Source organism: Rhipicephalus sanguineus, chromosome 5 (genome assembly GCF_013339695.2).
Source record: "Rhipicephalus sanguineus isolate Rsan-2018 chromosome 5, BIME_Rsan_1.4, whole genome shotgun sequence".
NCBI lineage: Eukaryota > Metazoa > Arthropoda > Arachnida > Ixodida > Ixodidae > Rhipicephalus > Rhipicephalus sanguineus.
The window spans coordinates 33,762,827-33,789,575 of NC_051180.1; positions in this window are offsets into that span (position 1 = coordinate 33,762,827).

Sequence of the window (26,749 nt, forward strand, 5' to 3'; positions counted from 1 at the left end):
TTATTCAGTCGCCCCTCTCAACTGTTTTCAAGAACGAAGCCTGATTTTATTTACTTCTTTCAGGCGTTAAGGGGCATGTCAAACAATGTTGATGCATTGTCATGTCAGACAACCGCAGGGACGCGTCAGAGATCAGCATACGTGCGTGGGAGGTGCGGGCTGCAAGCTCTGCTTGCTTTTGAAGTTTCTTCAAAGGACAAAACCCGGCCAGACTGTGTACTCCTAGAGGCCGCGCCTTTTTCCAAAAGCCACACGATTGACAGAAGCCATCGAAACATCTGACAAACGAGCGAATGCTATACATACAGCCTCGGTTTTTCCGGAGGCCTTTCTCCGCTCGTGACGTCGCATCTAACCCGTCACCGTATAGACCACTTATATTTTTACGAGCCTTCATATAAGCGCACCGGGTCGAACTTCGAGGCTGCTTTGTTTGCACAACCTTGAAAATGGAAGAAGGCTGTCCTTGTTGCCTGCCTGGCGAAAACAACGAGAAGCGAGTGAAAAACACGTCCACTCTCAACAGAATGCTCGAGAAGAAATGCAGCCATTACGTATCTGCATGGTTCGTTGCCAGGTGTAACCATTGCCGTATGATTTTGTCTGAGACAGCGGGAATGCCTGGTCAGTCTTTCTCTCTCTCTCCCTCTGTCTACATGTGCGTGTGTGTGCGTGCGTTCATGCGTGCCTGTATTGTGGTGGCAAGCATAGTCACGTATAGACTTTTCTTGGCGAAGTCAGAAAGGCGTTAAGGTGGCTCTGAAGACCGCCTGTCGCTCAAGGGTGGCGATGCTAATGAAACGTCTAAAAAGGAAGCATCAAATTGGCGTCCTGCGAATTCTCCGTCATTACGGCGAGAGACAAAAGGAAGAGGCGAATCCAGCAGTCTCACCCCACGTCTATTTGATCGTCGGCCGTGCCCGGCATGTAATCTGGACGGAGAGAGAAGCCGACGCGTTATCCAGCATCCTGTTGAGGCCTGGGGAGATGATGACAGAACACAAGACCTGCATTTTTGTTTGTCGTCGGCGGCCGCAAACTGCCATCCCGAAGCGGCAAAAAAAAAAAAAGCATGTACGTCCTTCAGGCAAGAAATGTCGTGGTTCCCGCCATGTAGTGGTTCATGTTGTCATGCGTTGCATGAATCCTCTCGCACGCTGTGTTTGCTACTTTCGCTGCGCATTACGTTATGCGCGTGAAATGCGCACAAATAACAAGCATTCTAGCTGCGGTATGTATTACTGTGGGACATAGTCGGGACGTAGAGTGTAGTTGTCTTCACGGTTCTCCCATTGGCGAAATAAGCACAAGCCTCTCGTCGACACGACTCGGGCATTTCATTAAAGGTTCCTCTTCGTATACACGCAGACGCAACAACAGATATCAAGAGGGTAATAACTCTATCAGCAATTGTATTCCTGATCGCTGTCACGGAGGTCGGAAGTTGACCCTAGTGCTCCATCTACACAAACAACGGGCAATTTCCGCTCAAATCATGGTACGAGACGCGATCGTGCAGTCATGCCTATCATCCTTAACGGACTCTGCTATCATCAAAAGGCATGTGTGGTAATGCGGCTTCCTTTACATTCAACGCTGCCGATCGTAATATATGCATATGACACACTTTGTGTTGTCAATGTGCTTTGTGCGAAGCTTGGCAAAGTTGAAGATTAGGCAAGTTGGGGAGAAGTATGACTCACGGATCGAAACGCGAAAATTTAGGACCAAGTAATTCTCTCACTTTCGTTGTCAGCGTTTACAGTTCCTGTCACATCGGCGTAATTTTGACTCGGACACTTACATCAAAACGAACATACTTTCAGCTGCCAGATTTGCAGCGACATGACGCGGTTATCACGGGTAAGTGCTCATAACAATCGTTATGCTAAAAAAAAACTATGCCACGTTTCAATCCGCGAATACTGTACTTGATAAAGAAGACAATGCTTGCACGGTTCTGCATCAAGTCATGCAGAGAAGCTATAGGACAGTGAAGAAGTGGCGAAGGCACAGCTGTTGACCAGAAAGTAATCAAGCTGGCTGAGAGAGGGAAACAATTGAATATGTAGGCGTGAGAGAAAGCGGTCGAAGGCGTTCCCACAAGCTAGTCGTTTTAAAAAAAAACACAAATATACTTTCGCTACACTACGTCTTTTGTAGATGATTGGCTTTGAAGGCACGAAGTTTTAAAAAAGAAGCAGGTCATTGGCATTTAATTGTCACTGTGCACAATGAGAGATCAATTATACAGCAACTTCTCGTGAAGATGAAATCTAAAATATCTGGCAAATCTCTTCGTTGTGTCAGAGATTCGTGTGAACAAAATAAACCCAGAAAACAATATATCCACAATTCTCGGTACGCCACAGTGTTCATGACACTAAAATAAACGGATGGAGAGAGACATAATAACGGAATGACATTTAGGTTAACTAGACTTGGCCTATATAGTTAACTTGAATGCATAGTTAACTTGTGCTATGAATATCCACTCAGAACGAACTTTTTATATGGATAGGTTTCAACATATGCTTCACCAAACTCGTGGTAAGAATGTACTGCTGCTCCATTTATTGTTCTTCCTTGTTTGTACTTTACACCACCTAATGTATCAAAGCGCAGAAAAGGGAACAGCAATGAAATTCGTCCCCCATTTCGGTAAATTAATACTCTGTGACTGTGCGTTTTTCCAAGTTTACAATTTCAGCGGCTGCTAATCTTTTGCAATATGTGCCGCGAAGTAATTTATTACTAGATTAATTTGTTACATTGTATTATTAGTCAAATAGGCGCTTTGATTTATCGTACAGGTGTTGTTCATCTCTGAGTAATTCTTTTCAAGGACTTGAATAGCTTGGAGCTCTTCATCCTAAGCCCGCTCTTGCGCCTTTACAAGCCAACTTGTCATCATCGCTTGAATTGCTTCATATCTTGTAAATTTTAAAGATTCTGTATAACCTAAAAGGAAAAACGTCATGTGTACCTAAAAATAACTTGCGCCAGTATTAGGTTCTGGTCCTTCCTCCTTCTGCTGCTATCGTTTCTTCTGCGCTGACTTTCTTATCACTGCGTTCTTGAGCCAAACGGGAGGCCATGCGTGGCCAGCGGACATCGGTCCACTGACGTTTTCTTAGCTCAGTTCGAGACAGTTATCACAACTTTACGAAGAAAGTTTGAAGCTGATAGGCCCAGTGCGAACAAGTCGCATCAAACTAGGATAACGGTTTGGGTGAGTGGATTCACATGGATAATTCTGACGCAGCCGCACCGCTTGCCCATAACTAATAACGGAGAAAGGAACTGTGAATGTGTGTGTGTGTGTATAAGTAACCTGTATCATTCGTTATTCTTTTTCACCAAGCTTCGAAAGTACGGTAGCTGTATTAACTCGCTCAATCAATTGATTGATTGATTGATTGATTGATTGATTGATTGATTGATTGATTGATTGATTGATTGATTGATTGATTGATTGATTGATTGATTGATTGATTGATTGATTGATTGATTGATTGATTGATTGATTAGGCATGTCTTAACACTCTCGCTGTCTTAACATTGTACAATTCACGTCTTGATATTTCAATGTTTACTTTTTACACGAAAGTGTTCTATGCCGGGGTCCACCAAAACTCCATTGACATCATTTCTGTCACGGAAGTGACGTTGTTAAAATGTACGCAAACATATAAGAAAAAGAACGGAGGAAGATGTTTCGTTGATTTGGATGACCTGGGAATCGAACCCACGACATCTCGGTCCGCGACGTCTGGTGCCCGGCCCTCCACCCACTGCGTCATCGGCGCATACGCACGAGATTTTACAAGCGCGCCTTATATCTCTCACTGTCTTACTTCCCGTTGTCTACAAGCTATTCACAAAAGTAATTGCTAACAGAATTAATACGACATTAGAGTTTAATCAACCAAGGGACCAGGCAGGATTTCGTACAGGCTTCTCAACAATAGACCATATTCATACTATCAATCAGGTGATAGAGAAATGCGCGGAATACAACCAACCCCTATACATAGCCTTCATAGATTACGAGAAGGCATTTGATTCGGTGGAGACATCAGCAGTCATGCAAGCACTGCGGAATCAGGGCATCGACGAAGCCTATATAAACATAATGGAAGACATCTACAGCGCATCCACAGCCACTATAGTCCTTCATAAAGAAAGCGACAGAATCCCAATAAAGAAGGGCGTACGACAGGGAGACACGATCTCTCCAATGCTATTCACCACGTGTTTACAGGAGGCTTTCAAGGCCCTAGATTGGGAAGAATTAGGGATAAGAGTTAATGGAGAGTATCTCAGTAACCTGCGATTCGCTGATGACATTGCATTGATGAGTAACGCGGGAGACGAATTACAGCTCATGATTACTGAACTGGATACGGAAAGTAGAAGAGTAGGTCTGAAAATTAATATGCATAAAACTAAAGTAATGTGGAACAATCTTGGCAGAGAACAGCGCTTTGCGATAGGTGGCGAGACGCTGGAAGTTGTAAAGGAGTACGTCTACTTAGGACAGGTAGTAACCGCGGAGCCAACCATGAGAGTGAAATAACTAGAAGAATAAGGATGGGATGGGGCTCATTCGGCAAGCACTATCAAATCATGAATGGTAGTCTACCACTATCTCTCAAGAGGAAGGTATATAACAGCTGCATCTTACCGGTACTTACCTACGGAGCAGAAACCTGGAGACTTACAAAGAGGGTTCAACTTAAATTGAGGACGACGCAGCGAGCGATGGAAAGGAAAATGATAGGTGTAACCTTAAGAGACAGGAAGAAAGCAGAGTGGGTCAGGGAACAAACGGGGGTTAAGGATATCATAGTTGAAATTAAGAAGAAGAAATGGATATGGGCCGGCCACGTAGCACGTCGGCAGGATAACCGGTGGTCATTAAGGGTAACTGACTGGATTCCAAGAGATGGCAAACGCGTGAGGGGGAGACAAAAAATTAGGTGGGTAGATGAGATTAAGAAGTTTGCAGGTATAACGTGGCAGCAGAAAGCACAGGACCGGGTTGATTGGCGGAACATGGGAGAGGCCTTCGCCCTGCAGTGGGCGTAGACAGGCTGATGATGATGATGATGATATCTCTCACACCGCCCTCTCACAGTGATTTTGGCGGGGTGGTGTCGTCGTCTAAAAGCGGCGAAATAGTGCATCATGACTCTAACGAGTGCCGACAGGGAGCGCATCCGTAGTTTCAACGCAACGAAGGCTTTCAATGCATCATTGTAGGAAACTCTACGATCGGTGCAATGTGTGGTACGCGATGATTCGGTGGTGAGGACGCAGTACGTACTTTGTCTTTCGCGTCGTGTTAGCTGGACGACTCGTCGACAGAGTAATGCAGCTTCCACATGCACCAACGACACATCCGCCGCCTACTGCCTCGAGTGCGATGGCACCGGCTAATAAAACTGCTGCAGTAAGCGACACAGAAGGGCAACGACGTCGACAGGCGAATTTCGCGCAGTGAGCGATTTGGCGCAGCCAGAGAGGCCGGCGGTTAGGGCAACTCCTTACATTTACACCTCAATGCAAGCTGTGCCAAGGCGCCCGAGCCGACCTCTTTCACATACTCTGAGGTTATCCCAATATACATATGTATGGTAGCCCACAGGGCTTGCAAATCACCGCGACGCAGCTGTGGGAGGACACATTGCTCAGCTCCGATGCAGAGGAGCAGGTCTGGATCACGAGGCGGGCAGAGGCAGCCGCCAAAGAGCAGGAGCTCCTGGCCGACTAACGGTCGACGCCTCCCGCAATCGAAGAAACCATTTTCGTTGGTTTCAATAAAAGTTTTCTCCAAGCTACGAGTTCTGCCTCTCGCATTCCTGAAGCGCTGTGGGGATTTGCGTGAGCACAGGCGTATAGGTTACCCTATCACTAGAGAGCGCACGCCTTGGCGTTTGTCTCGTCAGATGACGACGCTTTGAATAAGTGCATATCGAGTACCAGTGTTCATTACGTGCTTGTTGATGCCACCATAGGCGTAGGCAGGGTTCCCCATCAGAGGGGGCAAAGGTTCGTCGCAGAGCCCACCCCCCATACTAATTCAATGTATAGGGCAGATTTGCGCCCCCGGCTCTTAGGTGACTAGGGGGGGGCCCCTCTGCCCCCCCCCCCCCCGAGCTCACGCCTATGGATGCCATCTTTGCGTGGGATTCAACCTATGCTGTGCCCGGGTGTACGTTAACTACTTCAGCTACCACATGGGTTAAGCCAAGATCATGCGCGTTAGTTGTCGGGATGGAGATGTGCCACATACTCCATCGCAGAACTTCCTATCAGCACGGTGAAAGCTACAGGGCCCCTTAGACAATAGGAAGGGCGATTAGCGCCTCCAGGTGTATTCATCCGCGTCGCGTCGTTTCCTCAGCGTCTCCCTGACGTCTTCTCGCACGCATAGGGCGAGTAAATCGAACAGACGGCATCGCTGAAAAAAAAAATGGCTGCACCCACCGCAGCTGGTGCCCTCCGCATCGAATTTATCGAGTCGTCATCGTGCGCTGTGTGTCCCGTAACTTACGAACTGACGCTTGTATTTGCTTCAGACGAATGCGCGGATGCTTCGGCAGTAATGTATTCGCGACTATATTGCGCTAATTTCATGAACCGTTATAAAAGTCTCGGCACGTTAGGCTTAGCAGCCGTGCTTAACCAAACAGCTGATCTTGCAAATAACGGCAATATATGCCTCATGCTTTGTCCTCGCTGTGAGATGACTCAAAGCAATGGCTAATTTCACCATTTATTTGCTGCTTCCAGTGGGCGTACAGCAAGCGCGAGTTCGGGTCGAAGCAGGCGGTCGCGTCTGCATGGGTGCTGCCATGTTTATTTGTAACCGCAGTTACTGGCGGTTACTGATACAGCAACTAATGGCACACGACATCAATGCGACGAAGAGTAAACATATCACGCATCGATGTGACGTAACACGTGCCAAACAAGCGCTAATGCATCAATGCTGGCATATGTATGGCAATTATATCTGGAACTGTGTTTTGCTGCGCAAGTGGGTGGCTTGGTTACACCCCGTAGCCTTGGTTGTGCTGAACGGTAGCCGTGAGATGGAGCAACACCTCCTCTAGAAAGATGACTGCGGCGTCGCTGGCTATCCCATTGTAGCCGTCCTGCCTTCAGTTGTGGTCGCTTGTGGAGAGATGGCGCCACGTACTACCCAATTGTTTTCAATGGGGCTGGCGTGTTGTGACGTCGGGTGATAATGTGCGCATGCGCAAATGTGTGTTGCAAGCGGCCACCGCAAGGATCGCCAGCTACCGCCTCCATTAGAAACGAGGAAGGAGGGAAAGGGAAGGGCAGGAGGTTTACGGCTCACGCGGCAGGCATATTTCTAGAGGAGGCGTTGGATGGAGCATAGGGGTCACCGTCTGTGCATCCACATCCAATGGTGCTCATGCTGCCAAACACCAATAGACATTGTGCAAGCTCTCATACATTCTTCTTCTCTCTTCTCTCGTACCAAGGAGAAGTCTTATTGCTCTTGTTCTTGGAGCGGCTTGATGATGATAAGTTCGGAGCACCTTAGGAGCCCGGGCTGTCGTATGCTGTCGTATACTGTAACGCAGGCAAAACCACGTATAAAAATAGAAAAAAGAAGCAAGCGGGGAATAGAAAGGTAGAGAAAGAGCAAGAAAGAGAAAGAAATAGAGGGGAATAAATAAATAGAAAAAACATGGTTGATCCCTTCGTCATAGGAATCGAAATAACACGAAAGTAAAGCATCCTCTTACAGAAGTAACTGAACGTTTACTGTACATTGATATACGAGAGTTTTCACAATGTATATTATTGTTTGGCAGCTATGGCACCGTTTAACGTGTATGCACCCACTTTGATGATTAGGGGTACGACGATCCCGACGACTAACGTCCATGTTAAATGATTAAACAAACCCTCGTGGTAGCTGTAGTAGAAAACGGTGAAAGCATAATCAGAGAACGAGGTGTGACAGCCAGAAGAACGTCGCATATTGGACGCAGAACTTGGTCGCCATCCTGCGGCATGTTAAAATGTGATTGAACACCACGGCCGAACTAGAGAAAACGCAAAGCGCGTCGTGCCGCCCCGGTAGCCTGGTCGCGATTTTTCTCGGGGCGAGCGCGTAGGCGGAGAACGCGGCGTTACAGCCAGGTGAGGCAGGCGCGCGTTGCAGAGCTATTTTTGGTTTGATTAGCGTGATGCTATGAGCGAGGCCGACGCTTTTACGACGCTTGGGTTAAAGTCGCCACCTCGCGGTGTGTAAGGCATTGACAAAATCGAACTTCTATTGAAAACGCGCCGAATGGGACGGACGTGTAACGCGTTGCAGGTGCTGATCGCGGAGACCACAGTAATGATCAATTACTTTACCGCTCCCAGAGGGCAACACCACCCCTCCGACCGGGAGAGTGGTAGATATAAAAGGTGCGTTTGCAAAGCCTGCAGAGTCTGTGACTGTGGCGCAGTGGATAGCGTGTCCGGCATATGTTGTTGCTGGCCGAGATGTCGTGGGTTCGATGCCCTTTGAGGGAACGTTTCTTTCTTTGCCGTCGGATCGTGTAAATTTTTTCGACGTCATTTCCGTGACGGAAATACGTCACTGAAGTCTTGGTGGACCCCGGCATAAAACACTTTCGTGTTAAAAAAACGAAAAAAGAGAAAGCCGAAGATAAACAAAGAAGGCGTTCCAGCTCCGCACTTCCTTCAGGTTTGGCACCCCTAGTGCGATGCTGCCTCAATTTTTTATTGTTTCCTTCGCCGTGTAGTGTGTCACTTGGTAGGAGGGACTTCTGATTATTTGTCAGGCAGTAGCTTGCCTTAACGTCAACCAACTTTGCAACTATGCCAAGGTAGTCGCTAAGGAAACTGTCACACACCTATTGTGGACATGCACGGGTCTACAATTAAGCCGTCGTCGTCACCTACGTGCAACAGGCCTCAGGCCTGACCGACCACCCGACCTTGACCGCTGGATTAGTGGACCTCACCACCGCTCGTTACTGGACTTCATACACGAAGCAAATTTATATGTGTATTTCTGAATAAATATTATGCCTAAGGGCAGACTTTCGAAAAAAAAAATTGTATAGGATTTATTTATTTATTTATTTATTTATTTATTTATTTATTTATTTATTTATTTATTTATTTATTTATTTATTTATTTATTTATTTATTGATTTCAGTTGTTTCCAACTTGCTTGACCGTATCTTCGCAAGTGTTTACATTCGGATCCCACACAAATAATATCAAGTGCCCAAAATAAACCAGAAGATTTTTTTTCCTCTTAGTGTTAAAATGAACGGTACGGTTTTCGATTTTGAAAAGAAAGAATGAAAACATCGTTATTGACAGAGGCGTCCTCTTGATGTCTATGTGCGTCTTTTGCTCCGAATAATGCTGTGGCGAACTCACACAGACGGGCCATCTGATCATTTTCTCACCACGTTTCACCTCTGGGTGAATTCTAGCGGGCTCTTGAATGCTAGTTTACCATGAAAGCGTTTATTTTCAAGCGTTATAGCGATGCAGGACAGTATGAGTAGTATACGTCAGTACCTCGACATGAGATTTATTTATCAAGTACGCCATATAGGTTTTACCGGAACCTGATTATGTTTCGCTCCAGTGTGTACCATGAGGTGAAAAGTATAAAAATCATGATGCTGGCCACAAACAAAAAAGTCATAAATAAAATAATGTTCATTTTCTCGCGGTGTGGTAGTCCAGCGCGGAATTAAAGCGCCCTTCAATGTGCCGAACACGGGCATTCGCAGCGTACAGACAGATTTACCAGTTCGTATACCAAGGCTGCGAAATATGAAGTCTGGCAAGCCTCCCGAAGCCTCAAAGAATTCACGAGCGGTTGGTTCCTCGCTTTTAGAACGACCGCTTTGCGCAGCGTCGGGCACGCAGTAATCGCAAATCGCATTACATACAGAACCCCGCAGTTTGCCAACGTGTTATAGCGTGCACAGTACATAACCACGGCGGCCATGAATTCCCGACTGGCGTCCTTGACGAAGCTTAAAACTGCTCAGCACCTCAGCCATCGCAGAGAGTGCCCGGACAGGTCACTATTCGAAGCCATCATATAACGCGAGAATGAGACACGGCCATTACACGAAGACGCGACCAAGGCTATACTGTATATATAGCACGCAGGCCACCTTGGCCTGACTTCCAGCAACAACGGTGCGTGAGTTATAACGTCGAGAAAGAGACGTCCGCGGTGAACAACCTTGGCAAGGAGCTCGCCCTTTGTTTACCTGATTTCGCACGCTCAGCTCCCCGTTGCAGCCGAGCGGCGGTGGCTGCACGACCACCGATGGGTCGGCGAACGGTTCTGGACATGCTAAAGTGGGGAGGGGGAAGGCAGGCTTTGTTACCCCCTCCCGCGTCACTGAAATGTACCAGCGAGGACAGTTCGCGACCCTCGTGCGAAGAATTAAGTCCGTCTCCGAAGCGAAGCCTTCGATAACTGGCTTCGCATTCTTATCGTCAAGTATAAGAGGGACATGTGTGCGCGTCGGAGTGACATTGTATACCGCGCGCGCAAAAGTTCTCAAACCTTGATAATCAGTGCCTTCTTTAGAACGAATGTTCAGGGCAAGTGACGCTGTAAAACCTTGGTGTTGTGTTGCATCGAGAGAGAGAAAAAAAAGAAACTGACGCCTGCGGGAAGAGATTTTTCCCAACCGCTGGTCTTGAGTCCTTGCGCGTTCATATTTGTAACTTGACTTCGTACGACGCTGCTAAGCGATTGTTCTATAGTCGCAAGACACTGTCAAGGTTGTGCGCACGGCGTATTGACACTCCATTTACAGCGTGTCGGACAGTCCGGAATTACTTTGCGCTGGTCAAATAAAACGGACGTCCTTTCCTGTCGTTCTCGCCTCCATGCCCTTGTCTCGCCTTTTCGGGGTTTCCGGAAAAATGGTGGTGGCAAGCAATTTGTGAGACATTCATGTACACAATCCTGTTAGCCTTTTGAGCTGTGGACGCTGCATTCACCGCCTGTTCGGGTGCGCACAATAACAAGTCTAGTGTATAATGCTCCGCTACCCGTATGATAAATATTGCATTCACTCCACAGATTGAAGAAGAGAGAAGCCAGCGGTTATTCTAATCAACATTTCCTCTACCAACATTTCTTTGCTTCCATCTTTCTCTTAGTCTATTAGCTCACTTCGCACTAATTTGAATGACGAACTGCCCGGCATGCGATGTCCGTGGTGTGCGCCGTGGAGGGTAGGGGGAAAGAGGGTGTCAATTCTTTTTCTCCCCTTGCCACTTTTCTTCCTTTTTGCAAGCAGCACATAGAAACTCACAGATCTCATTTGACGTTATCGCAAAGAGCCCTCAAACCGGCTGGCGTATAAATTGAAATTGAATTTATTCCGCAACAAGAACACGTTACGAGGAGGGCAGGTAAAAGCTGTGAGAACAGCTTGAGAAGCCCTGAACCCGTAGTACACAGGGTGGCACAGAAGACGTGCGGCTAAGTACAACCAAATTAAAGAAAAGTATAATTCACAATGTGATTTAAAAACAAAACAAAAACAAAATAAAAGATTACAATGCGGGCATAAAAAAGGTAGTCCCCACATCACATTATACAAACACTAATCGCAGTTGTTTTGTTGATAAGCTAGATATGTCAATATTATGTTCCTTAGTTATGCGGTTTAGAAGTGTAGGCAGTTGACAGAAGGGACCAACTATCCCTTCGTTAGAACCCCAGCCTTATTTGACATTGTAATTCATGTTTGCCTCACCTGCACGATTAGAAGCAGTAATCCAGCCAAGGACTTGGATCATCCATACATGTTATATCATTTTCATTTGACCCTTCCATTAACCCACCTACGTAGGATTAAAATAACACGCATGCGTAAATCATACCGCGAGCGGTAAAACTTACATGTTTCTCGTGAAATTGTCTGACCGCGTGTACAACAGCGTAGATATCAGCTCAGTGAAGCGCTTAGCTTCAGTTCTTGTGTATGTATATGTATATGTATATGTATATGTATATGTATATGTATATGTATATGTATATGTATATGTATATGTATATGTATATGTATATGTATAGCCCTGCAACTGCAGTAGCTCATAGCCCCAATACAGTAATCAATGGGTAATGAAGTGCGGGACCCTGTGCACGCGTATGCGTTGCTACGTGACACTTTCAACCAGACCCGCAGCCTCCAGCTGCCTACGATCGGCGCGACATTCAACGACTCGGTTGTGCTACTACGTCTGGAATTGTGAAGGCATCTACGACTTGCTCTTCCTTGATTCGCTGTACCAGCGCGATTGCCGGGAAGTAACTTTCGGAGAGAGCATGGCGCAGCCTGATGGAAGGAAGAAAGTGTAGACCCAGCTCGGAAGAGCATCAGAGCTCGCGGTTTGTTCTTGGGCTCCCGCTCTGCGGGCAAAGTTATCACGGCGCAGCCGAACAAGAATATGAACATCGATTAAGATCTACCTCAGACCAAGCGCTTTTTTACTAATACGGTTTGGCCCGATACTTAAGGGAACATACACAGAAAATGTCTTCACAAAGCGCACGCTCGCCAAGGCTGGCTGCGTGACGTCATTCGCCCACCATGCACTGTCACAGTAGCTGTTTTTTTTTTCAGCATTCTAGCAGGATTTCAGAATTTTCGCGTCACTCCTGTCACTGTCTGTAAATCGATTAATCAAGAGAATGAAGCGGGGGCGTCGATAAGACGGGTGGTTTTGCGGGACACTTTTCATCCATTAATCGGTTAATCATACATCGATATTATCATCCCTAATCAGGATTGCATGACCAGCATCAGGAGGGGCTCAAATTTTCTCTTAAAACAATTATCGCGTAATACGTTTTTGTGAATACAGCCTCTGGCTATTATGGCCACCATGATGATGACGAGGGTCGTGGTGGCAGTGGTGGTGATTATGATTGTGGTAGTTATGGTGGCGATGATGTAATTTTTCAAGGCACATAATCGCAGGTGAGTGGGCACAAATCGGGCGGCAGGAGATATATGACAACATCTACATGCATTTTTAGCTTGTTAACTCTTCTGCCTTCTCTTTGTGTTTGTATGTGTGAGTGTGTGTCTCTGTCTGTCTGTATCTTACGCCGGACACATCCATTTTTGAATATTTATTTCTGTATCCATCAGCAAGATCTCGACGTTTATTGCATTTAATGCTGCTTCTTTTTTGCATATTTTCACACACCTTGGAGGCTCGGGCAGTGGCTGTGGCATTCCATTGCTAACTAAGCACGAGGCGAGGTCGCGGCCTCAATTCCCGCCTGCACTCAAGTGGGAGCGGGTTAAAAGAACATCCATATAATTTGCTTTCGATATATATATCCAAGAAATAGTGGGAGTAAGATTAGTTCGAAGCCCTATATATGCTGCGGCAACCATCAGAACTCACTTCATATAAAAAATGTTATAAATATGTTGTCTTTCTGTTAATCTTATGTTGGCTGCAAGAGACTTTCTGTTCTAATGCTACAGAAAATCGTGCATATCTCTTGCATACCTAGTTAGCTGGGACGTTCGCCAACGTTAAGACTCATATTTTAATATTTACTGGTAATATTAATCTTCGTTACCGACTTCGATACATACAGTATAGAAAGCATCCGCTACCCCATCTCTCCCCCCCCCCCCACCCCAATGGAAGAAATGTCTAGTAACATATGTAATAATATCTTACCAAAAAGAACCCCGAACAATTTCTCCCTTTCTTTCTTTCTTCATTTCTTTCTTTCTTTTCTTCTTTCTTCTTTCTTTCTTTCTTTCTTTCTTTCTTTCTTTCTTTCTTTCTTTCTTTCTTTCTTTCTTTCTTTCTTTCTTTCTTTCTTTCTTTCTTTCTTTCTTTCTTTCTTTCTTTCTTCGTTCGATTGTTGTATGCGGCGGCAATGCGCAAAAAAGCCTTCGGTATCCGGGGCATATTGCGGTGTGGAGAATTCCACCCCTCAAGAGATGTCAGGGTTACACCCGGAACACGTGGGCGAGTAGACGGGGCCCGCGCAGGGATCTCTCTCTGCACTTAGAAAGCCGCTGCACCCTCAGTAATTGCCACTGCGGCAACGAAGGAATGGCCAATGTGCAGAGACGAGAGGAGAATGGCGCACGAAAAGAAGAAGGTGGGGAGGGTTTCCGTAGCACGAGTCCTTTCGAGCCGACCGGCTCGATGTCACGTAACCTAGATGTGCGCCGCTGATTGAGACCGCTGGCGCAAAGGAGAACGCCGACAGCTCTCACTTTTTCGTTTCGCACAGGAACGAAAGAAGAAAGGGTCTGAAGGGAGAAATAATAAATGAAACGGAAGCAACGAAAAGAGGCACAAAACGCGAAGTAGTCTGTATGGCAGCCGGGCACCAACCAGCCTAGGAACTAACCGCACAAAAAATACAAAAGCGAAATGGGCACTCTTTGGATCAGGGACGCACCGTCGGGCGCGGGCATTGCAGCACACGCGGTATATTGCGAAAAAGACTTGACGAACCACGCTGCTGCTGCTGCGGCCGACTGGGCTACAGAAGGGTGCCGGGGGCCGCCACGGAAGCGACGGCGACGACGAACCGTCGAAGCTATCTGCCAGGGGTGTCAACGAATCTGCGCAGGACACGGTGCACGCCGGAGAAACTAACAGGCGGTGAGTCTTGCAAGCTATGCCCTGAACCGCCGCCTGCAATGTCTGCTCAATGATTCCTCGTCCGAGTCGGTTCTAGGCGACTCGGCACCGACAAACAATGGGGGCCTGTTCGATGCGATTTCGCTTATACCTCACGCTGCTCCCGAAAACTCGCTTTCTCCTCGCAAAAAGAAAAGTAAATGCCAACCACTCTCTCGCGCTTGCAGGAATTACATGCGCAAGTGGCGCGACGTAACACCGAAAGACACATTTCTCGCGAACGTAGACGACGCAACGGCACTTAAAAAGGCGGGTCCGGTCGACGACTTCTTGCCGTGGCGTTTCACGTGCGCAGTTCATTGGACGGAGAGCGTAAGCTCACGCCGGCGGGTTCGGTGCCGTAAGCGGACATCTACGGAAAGTGAGAGTGACCGTAACAGGCGTAAGTGGCCGATGCCCCTTGCGGTGAGACTAACCCCCCCCCCCCCCCCCAGACACACACCCACCCGTGCTGATTTACAGAAAACACCTCGAGCGAGTGACTTGTGGCAGTCGCACGTCGTCGCATTTATACGTCGGAACTGGCCGCCGACCGCATATACTTACATGGCGTTTAGCCTCCTTCAGCTGCAACGTTCTCTTAGCAGGCTATTAGAGAGGGATGTGTCGGCCCTATAATTTACGTCCGCGACTCCGTTTCGCACTGTGTTTATGTCCTCCTCCTCCTCTTTCTTTCTGTCTTTCCTTTGTTTCTCTTATTCTTTCGCTATTCGGTCACTTTGGACAATTAGCGCAGTCTCGGCGCGCACCCAATTCAATCCGACCTCGGTTGGCGGAATACTTGGAGTTCGTCCCTGCGCTCTTTTGACCGGCCACAAAGCCTTTTCCGAGTGCTTCTCGAGCCAAACTAGAAATCCTGCTGGAGACAAAAGAATGCTTGCCAAGGACGCGCACGTTTACCCGGACGACCAATGCTTGCCGTCGCTGCTACAGCTGCTACTGCTGCTAGCGCTGATGTTCCCGCCGAAACTTTCTCGCCTCTGCGTGCCAGATTGTGACACTCTCGGAGCTATAGCGCTCATTCACGCCGGTGATTGACAGGGGTCGCGCAACTGACTGCCCCTGATAAACAAGTCGCGACCAGTGTTAAGATCGGCAAGTGCCACCGGCCCCTCGACGCACAGAAATGCCGTGCAGTTCACGTCCGCTCGCCCGAGCAATCACCTCGTAAAAACAAGCGGCGTCCTGTTCCGGTGCATCTCAAGGATTTGTGACTACTGTCACGCGACTGAGAAATCGAGCGTGTCGCTTTGCGAGCAACCTGGTCGCGCGACCATAGAGAGCAACCTATGTGAACCAGTCCTTTGGCATACGTACCCCGAGTGTGACTGGCGTCGGCATGTCCACTGTTCCGTCATTTATACGGGCTGTCGGTCCAAAAAGGTGTTTGTTTCTTGTGTTCAGTTTTTTGGAGGGAGCAGCTGGGTGAGAGCGTTCAATGGATGGGGCCGCCCGGTAACGGTGGTTTACGTTGCGTAGCCCGGGAGAGGGAAGTGTTGCGCACCGTTCCCGATTCCTCACGATGATGCATTGCTGCACCGCGGCTTGCTGACCCGAACGACCGAGGAGACGGCGTTTCGCGCGTGTCGTGCGCTCCACATTACTCTGGAGGCATGAGCTGCGAATACAAAAATAATAATGATAACGAAATCGTGGAAGATCGCTCATAGCTATATGGAAAAGCAAGTATGCCTTGGCCCTCGAGGTTGACTTAAACGCAAACTGGTAGCAGATGAACAGCTTCTGAGATACGAAGGTTTTGCGAAGAGAAGCCGGACAGCTTTTTCGGTTTTAACGGTTTTCGCCTATTTTAAAGCACTAACTGTATACCACTGCGGAATAGCCAGCTAGGGGGTGGTTCGGAGGGTTACAACTCCCCCCCCCCCCTTCAAAAAAAACATTTTATATACCCACTTAACTGGACTACTGAAAAAGGCTACATTACATTCGAAGCAAATAAATATGTATGTTTGTCTGATCAACAAAATTTCACCCCTGAACTTTTTCTAAAATAATGAGTTTTAATGTTCGAAAAGTAAGATTTAATTATGAGGTGGATTCATTTTGACCCCTTTGGGGTTATTTGAAGTGCGCCCTAATTCAAGTACGCTGGGGTTTCTTTTTTTTTTTTGCATTTATATATTGCCCATCGAAACTCAGTCGCTGTGGCTTGGAATCGAACCGGCGACTCTGTGTAGAGCGGCGCAGCGCCATAAGTGGGTCTACTTGACTTTCGAAATAATTGTATTGTCACGCATATTGCAATGTACGAAGTGAGGGCAGCACCGATCTCCAGTAGAGGTCAGTCTAGGACAGTATTTTGACAAGGCATATCCACTTGGAAACAATTTCGAAACTACAGCATTGGTTTTGAAATCCATAACGACTGTCAAACGTAGAGTAACAATGCACTTTTGTTCCCCTTATACTGCTTTAGCGAAACATCTTTTTATGCCGTGAAGCTCGACAACTACTGAAACGCTTATGCATTTCACCGCGACCTTTGACAACGCCTATCTCGAAAATGCTGTCATCCTCACAACCTGTCTCAATCGCATATTGGTTTTAATGTCACAGGGTGAAATTGCAATATATACTGTAAAGGAAAAATAACCACGTTAATTAGCGAAAGTTTGCTAATTAGGCAAATGCTTACCTTGATGTGTTGTGCGAGTTATGTGCGCGCGCTAGAGTAATCTTGTTAAAGGAGTATAATTGCGCTAATGCCAAATGCGATTTTTTTATAATATGTCTTAATATTATTAGTATAGTGTGCGACGAGTACAACTATCACCACAATAAGGTGGTTATGTCATTCTCGTTTATGTTTACTTCCATAAAAAACAGTCGCAACAGAAGAGTAATCATGTACCGAACGACGACCGTTGGCTGAGATTGGAAAAACTTTAAGCAATGAACAGACATCAGCGCCAAGGTAAATCATATCAGGGTTCATATTGCGTTCCTGATCCGTCCTCTCTGCACGTGACCCGGAAAACATGTGACACATCGGGGACCTTCAATTAGCTGAACATCGCGCGTAGGTTTTCGCAATAGTGGAATCAGGCCCCAATGACGAATTCGCTACACAGCATGTTCACAAAGCAAGGACAATCTGCGATAAACGAAGCGACGCCTACAAAGAGAGACCGGCTATTGGTTTCCCTAATGTTCACGGATACTGTTTGATCTCGTTGTTGTCGCTCTTGTTGCTGCTGTGCTGCGTCGAGTCGCTGGTGACTCCATAAGCATAGGCGTGTGCACGAGGGGGACAGGGGGGGAGGGGGCGGCCGCCACCTAATCATCTAAAGTGGGCACCAATTCTGCACCCTACCTTTACTCAGTAGGACCGTTCACATCATTATTTAATGCGCAGGGTTATGGCTATGCATGTTTTTCTTTCGGACTTGACGAACGGGGAAGGGGGGGGGGTGCACTGCGGTAAAAATTGCCCCCCCCCCCTCTTAATGGAGAACCCCGCGCACGCATATGTCCATTAGTATATGACACCATTGAGACATATTTAATGCAGTCTCTTTGAGCTTCTATCGGCGTTTCCCTATAACCTCGAGGATACTATCTAACCAGCTTGCCCATTGGTGACCTCGTATTCTCTTGCCTTACACTACCAATAATTTTCGCTCGATTAAATTGCCACCTCGCATTACATGATCAGACGACGTGTTCTGTTAATTACGCCTGGATGGCCGGGCTCTGGAATATGTCTGTTGTTTATTTATTAATTTATTATGAATGCGAATACACTGTCGGCTACCTTGAGCGTTATTATGCAGACACTGGTTAACGCTTATTTGGTGCCTGCATACGTTTGCAGCACATAGTTGCAGCAGAGCCATGGTCCTTGCGAGTGTTTACGCGTACACCTTTGACCAAACGGCAAGGAGACGTTTGTTTGCAGCCTATAGCTCCTTGACAGACCGCATCAGGTTACATTTCTGCCTTATCCTTATCATATGTTTTCTCTCTCTCGCTTTTTGTCACTCCTTGTTTGACATATACAGTATCCTGTTAGCTCCTCCGGCCTTAGCTCGGGAACTTAGCCTCTCGGGCAAAAGATATGTATTCCATCCCACTAAGCGGTAGGAATACGGCTGCAGTAGCAGGCGGCGGTGCGAAGAAAAAGAAAAGGTTACGCAGAGACAGCGCCGATACGGCACCGCATACCCCCCAATGAGCAGTAAAGAAATATCGTTGTTTTGTTGTTTCCTACGAGGAAAACTTGTTTGGAACGCTCGCAAAAAAAAAATAATAATAAATGCGGCATAACAGCGCTTCTGCCGCCTCCTTGACTGCTTATCGTGCCGAGATCTGAAGGCTGGCTATAGAGGTGTCTGCGATATCGGTCGACTCGGATCGACCGTGTATATACCTGCCTCATGCGAACGCGCGAAGAGCCGATGCGCTCGGCTAATTGATGCTACGGAATGAACGCGAAAGTATCGCATATACTTACGGATAATTTCGCGGTTTCTTAACAGATGGGCTGTCTTATAATAACTGCTCGTATACACGACTCAGGAAAATAATTTAATGCGGCTCCTTTTATTAAGAGACGTCGTGGCCGTCAGCGGAGACCTTTGTTCCACAACTCCTCGAGCATTTTCTTCTCTCTCTCTCTCCTTTACGAGCTTAAGTCTAGTCAAATTGGGAGGTTCGCGCGACCTCCTTCCGACGACCTTCCCCAATCTAGCCGGAAAGAGTGTCACTGCGAAACCCCGGCCGGCATAGCGTCCACGAGGAAACTTCGTTTTTCCCTCCCCAACACCTTTCAAAATACCCAACCGCAAGTATAGGCCTAGCTTTCTCACGGCCCTCAAGCGTGGCTCCGAAATCATGGAACACAGCGACGTCATTTAGCGAGACCGCGGCGCATCGGCTTTGCTTCCGAGGTCGTCGAAATTGGCGTAAAGGCTGCGTGTGGCCGGAAAAAAAAAAAACAGCGACGAGCTTCGGGATGCACCCACGCCGTCGCTGTTACGCGCAGGGAAGATATTTCACTGCGCGCACGTACCGCCTCCATGTTTACGTGAAAACGTGGTTCCGCAACGCCTGGACGCCAACGATGGTTTGCTCGGAGGCCTGCTCGTTTATTTTTGTCGTTTGTTTTTCTTTTCTCTGGTTGTTTCTTCCTTTCGGTATCTCAGCTTTCTTTGTGTTTTGGTGGAGACCCCTCCACCCTTTCGAAGCAGGATTTCGCGAGCGTTGCGCTTACGTCGAGCGTGCGATACCGTAGCGTATTGGACACGCAAACGTGGCCTTGAGGGAAAGTAGCACAAGAACCCCGGAGCGCCGTCCTCCTGCCTGCAGACCCCCCCTCCCCCCTTCCGTCCTTCCCTTTTACTCCGCAAGCCGACCGCGCAGCACTTCGGACAATTTCGAACCTTCCTGTATGCATGCTAAGGTGCCGTTCGACGTAATCACTGTGCATGACCAACGCCGATGAAAACCACGACTGACTCAAGATTGTATAACGATAATGCGTCGATCCATGCGAGCATGCGCGCTAGCTGACTCGGAGGCCGTCCTAAAATGGGCGCGCTTCACCCGTCGGGCTTGTGGCAGGGGTCATCACGCTAGGTTACCCACGTTTCCAGGTTCTCCTCTTCTTCTCGTTCCTTCTTCTTTATCTTCTTCTCTTTTGTTAATTCGATTTAAACGATTTGTATCATTACGAAAGCCAGAAGCCGTAGAACGTGTGGCGTACGAGACGGATCAGTTGTATTGTCTTATCCGAACCAAACTAACTCAGCGAAGCTGGGAGTGACGCCTGAAACGAAGCGATGCAACGAAGAACGAGTCTCAAGAACTCGGCTAATGGAAAGAAAAACGGGCATGTCATTTTACCTAATCAGATATATATCTTCAAGAAGACAATTCACGTAGCAAGACAGAAAGCATACGTCGACAATATAGCGCCGAACAAACTACGTCTCGGTGAAATTCAGTAACATTTTACCTGTAGTTCAGATAAGCGGCTGAAAACGAACTTGCCTCACCTCGTAGACTGAACAAGGATGTCGACGCATGCTAGTTGATGCTTTATCACAAGGTCTGGTTGTAGCGCCAAGTAACAATGTTAGGAAAGTTAGACGACTGGAAAGAGGCCCACTTGCAAATAAGCTTTATTTCACGTCGATTGCAAATATAAAGCAATGAAAACCTCGTAAGCTACCGGGCAAGAAGCCAAGCGCTTAGCACGAAACGCAATTAAAGTTGAATCCTCTAAAGAGCGAGCAACAAGGGCTACTAGGAGTCTCAGTGATTTCAGGATACGCGGGCTGTGGTGTTTGTGAGCGCAAAATAAGATCATGATAATGGGAATCAGCACCGAAATGCGTTTCCTTCGGCAACCACACGCAATTACGACGGGAGAAAAATCATGACGCATTCATGACCACCTTGAATAGCAATTTCATGCCGCTGCTTCTCCTTTACGATTAACGGTGGCCCGCTGGGTTTCCCAGGGTCATGAGGATAATCCAGGTCATGGCGGCAGCCACTCGCTTTCACGAAAGGCAGGGTACATACTGTTCGTAGTTCGTACTGTATGGGGGCTTCAGCTTAAAGCGAACAAAAACAATACAAGAAAGTACAGCTATAGGACAAGTTACCCTTCCACAAATGCCAAAAAATCTACTCTTTCCGTGAGAAGATGATTGCTTGGTGTGCCAGAAAAGACGCAAACACCAATGAGAGGTGGCGGCGCTGTTTTCAAATAGCCGTACCAACCCGTCCTGACGTCACAGTTTTCACAGAGCCTGCTCGTGCCTAGTTCGCTCGTTCTCGCTGGAGAGAGAGAGAGAAGGGGGGGGGGAGAGGGGGATGGATAGATAGATAGATAGATAGATAGATAGATAGATAGATAGATAGATAGATAGATAGATAGATAGATAGATAGATAGATAGATAGATAGATAGATAGATAGATAGATAGATAGATAGATAGATAGATAGATAGATAGATAGACAGACAGATAGATAGATAGATAGATAGATAGATAGATAGATAGATAGATAGATAGATAGATAGATAGATAGATAGATAGATAGATAGATAGATAGATAGATAGATAGATAGATAGATAGATAGATAGATAGATAGATAGATAGATAGATAGATAGATAGATAGATAGATACGAGGAAACGGAAAGACAGGGAGGTCAACCACACGTGCGTCCGGTTTGCTACCCTGCACTGGAAGAAATGAAATGGGAAATAAAAAGCACGGAAAAGAGAGAACCGAGAGTGGAGCTTCATCAAAGAGTGCATATCGACACCACAGTTTGTCACTGATGTATGCAGAAGTCATTTACTCATTTTGAGGTCTGTATTCTTGGCATGGTGTTGGGAATCGCACGGAGAAAACATCCGAGGTGCAAATGGACTACCTTATAAATGTTCCAAATACCGAGAAATTTTTTTAGAGTTCTAGTTGTACCAGATGGTCTTAAATGAGAGGGAGCACATTTCCGACCCGCGACGCCACACCGACGCGTCGGCGCCGAGGTTCGGTGCGAAATTCGAGAACTGGAAACTCGCGATCTTAATTTTTCTACGAGTATGTAATCTATTTTATCGCTAAACTTATGGAAATGAAGTTCTGAAATTAAAAAAAAAAGTTGTTCAATTATTTGTACGCATCTGAAACCCGCTTTGATCGTGGTAGACAATTCGTTCGCCATGCGCATGCTTTCGAGAACATTCTGCGGTCATGGTTTCTCCCAAGCGGAGCCGTAACAACTTCTGCGGTAACCCGCTTTCGCGGCAGCGCCAAAGCAAACAGCTCGATTCTTAGGCAAGAGTTGCGTGATTTCCATATTTATGAACGAACGAGTACCCTGGCTGCCCTCTGACACATCACGTACTTTACCTTGAACGACAGCAGCGTGGTGCTAAGTGACAAGCCCGGCTCCTTCCAAGGCGTCATTTTACGACCAACCAGGGCGTCCTACCTACAGCTCCGTATCCGCAGCACTCATCCCGCTTGCCTGACGTAACGCCTCGGTGGTAAGCGGAACTTTCTTTACTTTCTCTTGCTTATTACCGTTCCCAGTGATGTCACCGAAGTTCTAGGCGTTGGTCACGTGATGGCAGAGGGAATTTCATAGTGTATTGGTGTTGTACTCATTTCAACGTATACACCATATGCGAATGCTCTAGCCTAGGAACCACCGGAATTTTTCGGTACTCCCCTGCGGAAGCATAACACAGGAACACCGAGTATGGCGGTATAGTTGTTTCCTCCCTTTTTTTATTTTTGCGCACGATATAAATTGTATATGTAATATATGTAGTGCAATCCAGGGTTTCTTAGCGAACCTTTGGCACTCTGAGCGTTTCTATCTATCTATCTATCTATCTATCTATCTATCTATCTATCTATCTATCTATCTATCTATCTATCTATCTATCTATCTATCTATCTATCTATCTATCTATCTATCTATCTATCTAGCCGCCTACGTCTGGATGCTCTCGTGATCGCCTCCTTAGCTTGGTGTAGACCAAAATTGACATGGGAGGCTAAGAGGATTTAACGAATATGACTGTCGGGTCATGGCATGAATAACGTGAAAATTCTGCCGCGTACGTCGTCGAACCCTTTCCTCCAGGCACGTGTGACACATACCCGTTTACCACGAGCCGCGGTGTACGGGTATGCGCCACAGGTGACTGACAGTTTATATCTACCCAGGGACGGTGAGAACAGACATTGGTAATTTAAATGCGAGAGCGTTAAGAAAAACCGACGTCGGCCGCGTTGACCCGATGAATGCAAACAATAAAAATTAGGATCCTAGAAGGAATCGAACCCAAGCATTCTGCGCAGAAGTCAGCTATACTACCACAGAGCCACGCCAGGTCTAGAAATTGCTTTCGAAAAACACCCTATGCAGGCGTAATGTCGGTGCAACGTCAATAGTGGTTGTGCTGCTGGCTATACAATTTTGTAACAAAGCAATAACACTACATATTAAATATCTACTCCTACTATACAGGCGTCATGTCAGGTTATGATCTGTGGTTCCAGTGCTGGCTCCGCTTTTATAGCAGTCTAATAAACGTTACATTTGTATTCCTATGATTCAGCAAGCTATATTCAAGCGTTGCTCGACCCCGGAGGAATGTGTTAACGAAAGTTACGTATGATATTCACATTATGGCACCGTAAAGTGCACTTCGTTTCGGTAATACTGATGTATGTGCTCTAACGTTAGTGTTGACGTTACGTCACAGCATAAGTTGCCCCTTAAACGCCAATGTTGTCGACGTGCCTAGTAAGCCCACGCTCTGCACACAACTACTGCACTTACAAAAACACGTCGATCCGCCTCGTAACACTTGGCTCAAAGTCATAAAATACAGCATAGAAGTACTCGCTGACTGCTTCGCATGAAACCGATTCCCACAAGGAGTGAGATCTGCCGAGTTTTTACAACTTATGTGGTTTTACATGCCAAACACCACGATATGATTATGAGGCAAGCCGTAGCGGGAGACCTTGGATTAATTTTGACACCCCGGAGTTTTTTAACGTGCGCGTAAATCTAGTGCATAGAAGCTGTAAAGGTAGGCTATGCGTGTTATAATAAGCGTCTTCAGATGAAAGTCAGTGCTTTTATTCGTAAGTACTTTTATTCTCGAGATTACAAGTATACGAAAGCAACTCCTTCTCTACGAGAAGCACTGCAGCGACGAGCTCCGGAGTTCTTAGACGTGAACATTAACCTCAGTAAACGAGCATCATCTTTTCCATCGTAAAACAACCACTGCAACCTGGAATATATAGCCCGCAACGTCAACCTCACTAATGCTGAGTCGATGCGGCCCGTATACGAACGACGAGACAACGGAGCCTAATCGTTGTACAAAACACCGCAAACAACTACCCGAAAAACCGACCCGTGAAGCTAGTTTAAAGATACGAGGAGGCCGCCATAAAGCGTGCCGTGCACAGAATGGAGCGGCTCCTTCACCACGCCGATAGTCGTTTTCGCCGGTGCTCCGCGCCAGCGCAGCGCTAACCATACCAAGGTCGTCGGCGCTGAGTACGCCCTCCGAATGGCCTGATACCGGCGACGGAGGCATGCAGCAACCCGTCATACTCGAAACAACGCATGCAACCAACGAAAAAACCGCCGTTGCAACACGCGCGCAAACACGCCTCACGTGCGCGTTGCAAGATCAACAGCATACAAATCCGCCGCCGTACACGCCAGCTGCCCCATTGACACACAATCGCCTATTGCCGATGCGCCCGACTCTTGCGCCTCGACGTTACTCTTTCTCCTTTCGCTATTACGCTTCTTGTTTTCTTCTTCTTTTTCCCGCGGAATTCTGCGGTGGTCCATTTTTCTTCCGCAGCCGTCGAACTCCGAGCGGCGCTCCGTCTCATTTGCGTAATCCCTCCGACAGTCTGCTTGCAGACAGGCACTTTGAAGAGAGAGAGTGAGCGAGTGAGTGAGGGCTCGAGACGTCAGGGAAGCCTGGAAGCCTGTCAGGGCGTCGGACTCGCGCGGCACGTTGTAACGAGGGTCATTGGCTCAGGTTCACGCCTTCTCGACGGCGTTTCCGTTCACTGCCCGCGAGTGTGCTCGTAAAGTGAAAAGTTCCGACACTACGTTTTGTTTGGGTGCGCGCTGAACGGGAGCATGTTTGCGCCCGATCCCCGCGCTCCTCCTCCATTCTCCGTAGCCGAGAAGCGATGGCCGATGGAATGCGATTTCTCTTTTCCCCGACACCGCAGGCTGCAGCATGTGCTGAACAAATTACGCGCGATTGTTCGTCGGCATTCTTCTAAAGTGGATTGCCCTGCTTCTGACGTTTGTATCCCCGCAATGCGACCACCGTATAGTTTCCTCGTGGCCTTCCGGCCACCTCGAAGGAAACTCTCGCCGACTTTCGCTTTCGTATGACGCTCTGTTTCACTAAAAATAAAACTTACGGGGTGCCTCATGCATTCGCCTAAGACGACTCGAAGGCGAAAGCCATCTTCTTCATCTTCAAGCAATCTTCGTTGTGCATACTAAAAAGAAACGGGCCCGACCAGAAGTATCTGACGTTTCGGCTACCTCATGGGAACGTTGTTCACAGAGAAACGTTAAATATATTGAAATGCTCTTGGTCGATGTACTGGCCCCTTGTTTTCACTGCATACCTTACTACAGAAAAATAAGAAAGAAAGCAGAGGACGAACATTCCACCAACAGATATCGGTAGCTATCGAGCGGTACACTCTTAGGAATGAAGGAAAGAAGTGGAAATATTAAGGGCTCGTTTTTCTTTGTTATACACGACATTAATGAGAACTAACAGACAATAATGCCGAGGAAAGTATAGGGGACGTCATTAGTAGTAAATGTAATGCAAATGTGAAGAAAGAAAAGTGGACGAAAAGATAGCTTGCCGCGGCCAGGGACCGAACCTGCGACCTTCGATCCCTGCCCGCGGCAAGCTATCTTTTCGTCCACTTTTCTTTCTTCACATTTACATTACATTTACTACTAATAACGTCCCCTATACACTCTTAAGAAGAAAGACAGAACCATATTACTCTTTTGAGCGAGTCTTGAGTTGCAACATATATAACTCTCTTTAAAGATACACGTTAACTCCCTTTGGAGAGTCGTGCCTCCCACGACTCTCCGCAGGGAGTATAATGATCTCCAAAAGAGAGTTATATATGCGGCAAGTCAGGGCTCGCTCAATAAAGAGCAAGAGGACTCTTTCTTTCTTTCTGAGAGCGTAGTATTAGGGCAACGAATTAATGGACTAATTTAAAAGGAACGGGTCTCTTGTTTTTCCCAGTTGACACAAATATGCATTTCTCTCTCTCTCTCTCTTTCTTATCAGCGCCTAATCGAACAATGTCCCTGTACATAGAGTTTGTTTTCTCTCTCTCTCTCTCTCTCTCTCTCTCTCTCTCTCTCTCTCTCTCTTTTAGTGCTGCTGTTCCTGTAAAGGTCTCAGCCTCCTTCTTCTAA